The sequence below is a fragment of the Rhagoletis pomonella genome, unplaced genomic scaffold (genome assembly GCF_013731165.1).
Source record: "Rhagoletis pomonella isolate Grant_MI unplaced genomic scaffold, Rhpom_1.0 Rhpom_scaffold_00011, whole genome shotgun sequence".
In the NCBI taxonomy this organism is placed as follows: domain Eukaryota; kingdom Metazoa; phylum Arthropoda; class Insecta; order Diptera; family Tephritidae; genus Rhagoletis; species Rhagoletis pomonella.
The window spans coordinates 17,775,890-17,784,714 of NW_023458565.1; positions in this window are offsets into that span (position 1 = coordinate 17,775,890).

An 8,825-nucleotide genomic window follows, 5' to 3' on the forward strand; every position below is an offset into this window, starting at 1 on the left:
TTAAAAGTTCATGATAAGATTCATAATCAGCAACCCCAAAAACCTCCTAGCAATAAGTTTCGAGCAAATTCAAAAAATATTTCAAAACTTTGTCTGTCATACTGGATCCGCATTAACGGATTGCAAAAAACGCCTCTCAGTCATCATTTAAAAGTAGGCATTCGTATCAAACTTTCAAGCATATAACCGATTTATTTAGCTGAACTAATTTAGGAAAGAAGTGGGCTTCAGTTGACGAGGAATGCCTCATATATATATATATTTTTTTATCTTGTAGGATTTTGCGGCACTTTTCGGGGTTTCAAAACCATATCGGTACTTTTGGCGGTTATTTTGGAATACATTTTTGCACATCTCTAATTTAAAAATTCTTCGTCTTCTTCGTTACCAATGCCATCAAGGTTCGCTACTTAAGTCTTTGGTATAACGCGGGAATAGCGATTCTAAGAGAGACCGAACATATAAGATTCGTGAAGCCTTCTATCACAATAAAGGATGTTAATTTTTTTTAAATAAGACACAGAACTGAGAAGCTACAAATCGCTAGTCTAAGGTATTGATGGAGTTAGTATGTTTATTAATGTAAAGGCATATATTTGAGGGTCTTGAAAAGCACTAAAACTTATTTCACTAAACAGTTTCCTGTAAATTGGTAGAAAATGGCGGCTACAGTCGTCCTGGAAAAATTTACGTATTTTTGTGTAGTTGTTGTTGCAGCGGTATATTATTTTCGCATCCTCTTTTGCTTCGTTTTTTGTTTTATTTTTGAACACCAATACGAAGATATATGCGAATGTGAAAACGAATACGAAGAGCAACTGAAGATGAACTCGAAGACCAAAACGGTGACTAAGATGAAGACGAACACGAATAGGAACAAGAATGCAAGGACGAACAGAGAGACGAATACGAAAAATATACGAAAACCAATACAAATGCGAAGTGGAATACGAAGACGAGGTAGAATACGACTACGTAGATCATCCGAAGACAATTAGGAAGATGAATTCGGATTCGAGTTCAAATACTAAAACGAAGATAATAACGAACACGAACACGAAGACAAATACGAACACGTACATCAAGATGAATTTGGATACGAGGAGGAATCCGAAGACAAATACGAATACGGAAATGAATACAAAGACAATGTGAAAGAAAAATACGAAAAAGAATACGACGACGAATACGAAGGCGAATGCGAATGCGATGCGAAGAAAAATAGAGAGACAGAGACTAAAACGAATACGAAGGTGAATGCAAAGAGTAAACAATACGAAGACCCTAAAAAAAAATAGAATAGCGGAAAATTTCCGCAGTAACTGGCACTCCATCTAAGAATAGCACATCAAGCATATTTTGCGACTAGGAAGTAAATACCGATCATCGTCAATGCTATCTACGTTTTTTTTCTATTATTTCCAACTCCTCTCCATAACTCGTGATAAGAACAACGAAAGGCTAAATTGTTGTCGATTCCACAAATCAATTTTATCACGAAGGTGTTTCCAAAACATACAATTTCTGTGTCAAAAATTGAATATTCAGCAGCGATGCTCCACTTTTTATGCGTAAACCAAATATGTATGTGCTTCTAACCGTCACCCACCCGATGAGCCACAAACTAAATTTCTAACTTATGCAATATCGCACTAAAATCGAAAGTCACTGAGTCACAGCGGGTATGAACGAATTCGTAATTACACACTGGGTATTTGTATTACAAAAAATGCATACCTTTTTTCTTGAGTATTTTCAAAAATATTTAACGCCATGCATTTTAATTGTATTTGTGACGCAGGTATGCAAGTAAGTTTTTGTAATTAAAAGTGTCAACGGAAATTAAAATGTCAACTTTAAGCAAATGAGCGCAGATATACAAACCACATGGTAAGAAATAGTACATATATCCGGAGGCCTCTGCACAGTGGGAAATGAATGGAATTAATTCAAACTGCCGAAGATTTTCAAGATGCGAATCGACTTAAAAAATTAGCTTTCCTACATATGTATGTACATACCATTACTATATGACTTACTAAAAAATTTAATTATAATGAAATTAATTTAGCAAATATTAAGCTCGACAACCAATTAATTAAATTCCAATTATTAAATATGTAAAAGTTATGAACCATTAATAAGTAATTTGAATATTAGGCTTTAACTTATATTTACGTTATATACATACATATGTACTATGTGAAAGGGCGTACTGAATAACATCCCTGCAAACCATTTTTTCAGAGTATTCTGTATCGTAAAGAAATTTTAACGAATTCGGAAAGATCCCATCCGATTTTTTTCCGAATTTTCTAAAATGAAATAAATTACGCACACTTCCATTATTTTACGAAATTTCGGAAGAAAATCGGTGAAGAAATGAAAATAATGCTGTTATGTGAAGAATTTCTTGCAGACTTTTTTCAGAATTTTCTTTATTTTTCGTACAGAAATTTCTTTACGAGTTCGTGTCAACCACTTCATATAATTTTCTTTGAAGATTCGGAAAAAAATCGTTACAGAAATCAGATACTCCTAAAGATTTCGTTAAGATTTCGGGAACTTTGGTTTGCAGGGATATTAAAAGTACATGTCAGTTTTTTTTTGTTTGTGAAAATATCACTCTGTAAAAAAAAAATATATTTCTGCGATTTTGAATTAAAAAAAGCAACATAAAGTGTTTGCCTCCACTCGCCCCGTTAGGTTTTTATCACTAATGATTCCTTGAAGCTTTGTTATAAATACGAAACCATTTTTGGCTGCAAACTTAGAAGTAATCAATGAATTAAAAAAAAGACATAAATTTTCCTGGGAAATATTTTTTTGAGAAAACATTTTACTTGAAAGATTGTTACTACGTAGTAAGTCGCTAGGGCTAAATTTTGATTTACGCGACCTGGGAGTTGTGAGATCGCCGCCATCTTGAAAACAAGGATGTCCAAAGTATTTCTAACTCAGCGAAATAGTCATATTCGAGCCTCAACCAAACTATACCCACACGTTAGTATCTATCCATTCATGAAAGTCAAATTCCAAAGGATTTTGTGCCACTACATCCAAATTTTTTTCAGCAAGTAAAAGTTTGTACTTTTAAAGATTTGTAAACTTTTTTTTATATTGTAGTCACACGATTGGTACAATATAAGGAATCTTTATTGAAAATTTTGAGCAAATTGTTTTTCGTGATTGGAATAAAGAAAAATATTTGTGCATTCACACGATTGGGATACGATTTGCACCAGATTTTGGGAAAATACCCAATCGTGTGACACTGCCTTTCGAAGTGGCTTTTATAAAAAAAAAAATAAAAAATCATTAAATTCTACTGTGTCAGTAAATATTTTCCGTATTTTGAAAATATTTTCTTTTATTTCAATTTTATTAATTTTGAATAACAAGTAATTTTTAAGCAAAAAAAAAAAAACAAAACCGACTTAAATTTTCATATACACATTTAAGAGTACCGTTAATGATTTCATGATCCAATGATCGGAAATAAATTAGTATGGGACCTCCTTTTATTTGCGGTAGCATACAGAAAAAAAATACTCCGTCGAATTGATAACCTTTTCCTTTTTTGAACTCCGTTAAAAATATAGTTCATATACACTACAACGAAATCCATACAACTCAAAGTTTCTAACTTTATAACAATTCAAAAAATCATAAAATTTACATCAACATTTCACACTTTTTACTCCTATGAACAAAATCTATTTTTATATGAAGAAAATGCGCAACACCCTCTAAAAAAAATTTGCCAAAAAAATCAACGATAGCGACTTTAAACTTGTGCTTTATTACAATGAAATTGAATGGGCTATAAAACTGCTTACCCAAAAAAATTCTGAATAAAAAGTGTGAAATTTTCCTGTAAATTTTACGATTTTTTTTTTAATTATTACAAAGTTAGAAACTCTGAGTTTTAGGGATTTTGTTGTAGCAGGAGCTTTATTTTTATTAAAAATTAATGAAATTTAAATAAAACTAAGTATTTTCAAAATATGGGAAAAAATTTACTGTACGATTTTGGCTGACACTCACTGTATGTATGCATATGTTTGTGTTCATAAGAAATCCTTTTAAAATTGAATCTTAAAGATTTTGGAAATTTTGGTTTGCAATGTATGTATATAGTTATTTAAATATTTTGGCTTTCATATTTCTGAATATTACTGTCATATAGGAAGGAGGCGAAGTTATTTTCCGAGCTTTACCAATTTCTACACTTTTCATTCTTAATCATCTATGTATTAACTCCATAAATTTTATTAATGTACCTTTAATTTTTACGGCAATTATTAACTAATTCCGCACCACCAAAATTTTCCACTGTGCGCCACCGCCATTACGCCGGTAAACAAACTCAAAACCAATTGACACAATTCACGCACACAATACGTGTTCAAGCTGTGTGCACTCATTTTGGCAAAATGCATTAGCAACAAATGCGAAAACAATTACTGAACATTTACATAAATTTACGAGCAATGCTCGTATGCCTGCATGTATGTATGTATTTATGTGGACAAATTTATCTTTAATTGTAAATAAGGGTTTGCTGTCTATCACTACAAGAATGATTATATGCAGGCATTGCTAATACTCACGTACATCATTATTGTCCTACTCCACTCCACTTCACTTCTCACGCGACTGTGTTTCTTGCAGCTACCGCATTTGTCATACCAAAAAACCGAAAAACGAAAAAACATTTTATGTCTTTAAAAAATGGTAAATGGGCTGACTTGCATACATACATTTAATATATATATCTACATATCCGTTTGTATGTTAACGCGCCAATTGCCTTGGGTCCCTGCTGTGGCTGGCACTGTCATTATAGAAGGTAGATAGGCAGGCACCACCATCAGTGGGTATTGGCCTGGGGTGAAGCACCTCTGTGTTAGTGAAAGTGAATTTTTAGCCAGCAAATGAGTCATTTAATATATATGTAGTATATGTTATATTATAAACCGACATTTAGTGTTATTTTGGAGCTTATTCGTACGTACATATATGTGTTTGGGTGAATGTACAAGCGTTGACGTTTAGGTCTTTTGTTATTGACTGCTTGCCTTTTTAAATGCAGGTATCGATTATGGTGTAATTAAATCGCTGGCAATAAATTGCATAACAATGCATTTTTTAAGTTGGAAAAGCCCACATGCTTTGCGCTGGCGCTCTGTTCGTTTATAGCGCATTCGATTCGTATGCTTAGATGATGTGTACATACATAGTTCAAGCTAATTTACTACTTGTGTGGAAGGAAGTAGAAAAGTGTAGGGGTCGAAATTGCAGTTCAGTATGCATCAGCTGACATTAATTAAAATTTTAAATAGAAATCATTTGATGAGGCCCCTTTTTGATGACGACCACGACAAAGGTATAAAGGGCTATGATTTGAGGGCTTGCACATATGTGGTCTTAGCCCTAAATGGGTGAAGGTGCTCCTATTTAGTGGGTCGATGTCCTCGGGGAAGATAACGCTGATAATATCACCGTCATCTAGGAAATGAGATGGAACATGGGACCTTGCCATGTCTACTACAGCCGCCAATGAAAGGAGCACGAATTCGCCAGGCGACCAAAGACTTATTATACGACAATCATGCTTGGCAACTTTACCTTCTAGAAAGAGATCCTTGGTAGTCCTACCGTCGGAAAATTCACCTCCATGCTCGGGCTCGACGCAAGGTAGCATACAATACTAGGTTCCATTATAAGAACATCACTCAAGCTACGTGGCTGTCTCTGTATCGAAAAACATGTAACCAAATCAATGATGTTTTATACGTACGTTCACTCCGACCGATATAGGACCTATATATAAAATTGAAGAGGGAAGCGAGACGTATTTGTATGTACGCCGTGATGTCTGAATTTTGTATCCTCGCGAATCGAATACGGCTGTGTAAAAGGACGGAATTGGAAAGGACCTCTGCGAGCTGTTTAAAACCAAACGAGATTTCAGACAGGTTTCTTAAATCTGTTTTCGGAGAAGATAATATGAGCCACAGAACTGAACCGTTCGAGCACAATTCTTTACAAGAGCGTACAATTGCTGGCGTATGCCGACGAAATCGACATTATCGGTAAAACAAGGGCAACGTCTATTCTGGTTTCTCGGAATTGTATAGATAAGCAAAGCGCGTGGGTCTGGTGGTGAATGAGGACAAAACAAATTATCTTCTCATTCGTTTATTTAGGAACCAGCATTAACACCAATAATAATGGCAGCCTTGAAATCCAACGGAGAATCAGTAGAACAGTAGAACAAAAACAAAAACTTACATGTAGCTTGTTGAGAACCTCGGTGAGGTTGCGCACTCCCAACGGACCGAATTTTTTTTTCAGCATCAGCATGCATATTCCGTCGTGGACAAGGCTTCGACGGCTTTTACCTTCCCGACAGCCCTCCGAACTTCGCTGTTGGTGAAAGTAACAAGCGCACTAGTTTTCGGCAGCTTGTCTGATCACTAGACTCTTGGCCTTAACCACAAAAGATGACATACAAGATATCGGCTAAAATAACTCACGTATTTCTTCGGACCATCATAGAATATCATTTTCCCCATGCTCATTATGTTGTATAAAGATCTCACGATTGACCAAAGCTTACTTACTCGAGCAGTGAAGTGGCGGTCTTCAAGTGCTCTTTCCGATTCTCCTACTAATGTAGATCGATCAGATCACGCATTTCCGCGATCGGCCTGTCGTAGATGGTACCGCCCGTTTGCGAGTACTGCGGCTTCATCAGGGAAATTGTTATATCAGGTGAGTTGCTTTAACAGTCCGGCCGACAGTTCAGCCGAAGTCTTTTGGGGAATTTGACACTATTCCCTGGGCGAGGGATAAATAGAGTACTTGTTGTGCTTTCCGGTGCATAACAAGAATAGGTCACTGATCCGAGGTTTGACCTCAAGCCAGCGCGATTCAACAAGTTGCCGGCCAACCCTGCTGCAAGGTGTGGCACCGGGAACGGACGACTGCAGATGTGCCAAACGAGTGCCCGGCGCGCCGAGAGACACCGCACTACTCGAGACATCTCTTCGCATGCCCACTGAACCCCACCCTGCTAACGCCTCTGGCCTTATGGACAGACCCCATCGAGGCTGCAAGCTTCTTGGGTCTCCCGTTAGTTGAGCTTGACGACAAAGATTGAGGGACTTACGTATTTGGGCGGGGTTGTTGTAACAACAACAACTACAACTGAAAAGGTGCGGCGAACTAAACAGCCCGCTCCAGTCTATCCGGTAAATAAAGCCGGCATAAATTGTCCTATTTAGGTTCGGCTTCAGCCTCATTGCGTATGTCGTAAATTAGGTTAAATTGGACTACTCGACAACATGGGCATTGTTGTTGTTGTTGTTGTTGTTGTTGTAGCGGCTACAATAACCCCGCTCAATCGTTGTCGTCAAGTCCTACTACCGGTAAACCAAGGAAGCGTGCAGCCTCGATTGGGTCTGTCTATAAGGCCAGAGGCGTTAGCAGGGTTGGGTTCAGTGGGCATGCGAAGAGATGCTGCGAGTCATGGGGCATCTCTTCGCCTGCCGGGCATTCGTTGGGCACAAATGCATCAATTCTGCTCAGGTATGAGTTCAACCTGCTGCAGTAGCCAGAGCGAAGTAGGGCTACTGTGGCCCGAGTCTCCTGAGGCAGATGAAGCTCCGTCTCGTCTATGTCCGGGGGCGGTATGCCTAGAACGGCAGTCACAGGTCTAGAGTCTACATAACTCGAGACTGACTCTCTATGAATGCCGTTCAAGGCCTGTCGGTAAGCTGACGGTTACAGAGGTTGTTTTATGGACCTCTGGACTTCGTCCGTTAGTTCATATAGATGCCTTATGACGTGCCGTTGCGAGGGTTCTTCCGCAAGCAAATATCTGTTCGGGTGCCCACAACGGTGACACTCTTCCAGGAATTTCTTGCAGAGCGTTGTGTTATGCTCCTTAATCGGAAGCATGTGGGCCTCGTCATACAGGTGATGTTGCGGCGACATCAGAAGGCATCCTGTCGCTGTTCTTGGTGCCGTGCTTTGGCAGGTCTATACCTTCATCCACTCCGCCCTACTAGTCCCCGACGACCACACAGGCGCTGCATAGTTCAGAACCGGCCGGCCAATTGCCTTGTACGTTGCCAACAACGTTTCTTTGTCTTTGCCCCAGGTGCTGCCGGCTAGCGACATCAGGACCTTGTTGCGGCTTTGTACTTTGTTGACAATTCCAACTGTATGCGCTGAGAAGTATAGCAGACGGTCGAAGGTTACTCCGAGGATCTTCGGGTTATTCACCGTCGGAATTGGTTCGTCATCGACGTGAATACCCAGTTGCAGTCTGATCTCCTTCGTCCAAGTGGTGAAAAGCGTTACTGAGGATTTTGTAGGGGAGAGGGTTAGGCTCCGTGCAGTGAAGAAGCGAGAAAGCTTGGCGAGATAACCGTTTACTTTCGAGCACAAGCCATCAGTTCCATTTTCAGACGCCATAATCGAGGAATCGTCAGCATAAGAGACAGTAGTGACAGTGACTCCCTTTGGAGCTTTGAAATATAATTAACAATAACGGGGATAGGACACCACCATGTGGTACCCCCTGTTTAATTTTTCTCGGTTTGGTAGTTTTGTCCCAAAAGATTACTGACGAATGTCGACCACTCAGATAATTCGCCGACCACCGTTTGAGTCCCTGTGGGAGAGAGGAGGCCTATATGTCTTCTAGTAGCGTTGAGTGGCTGTCGGTGTCGGACGCCTTAGACAGGTCCAACGCTACTAGACTAGGGCCCCTATTGCGAGTGTCGACTGGCAGTAGAATAGAAATTTGTCGA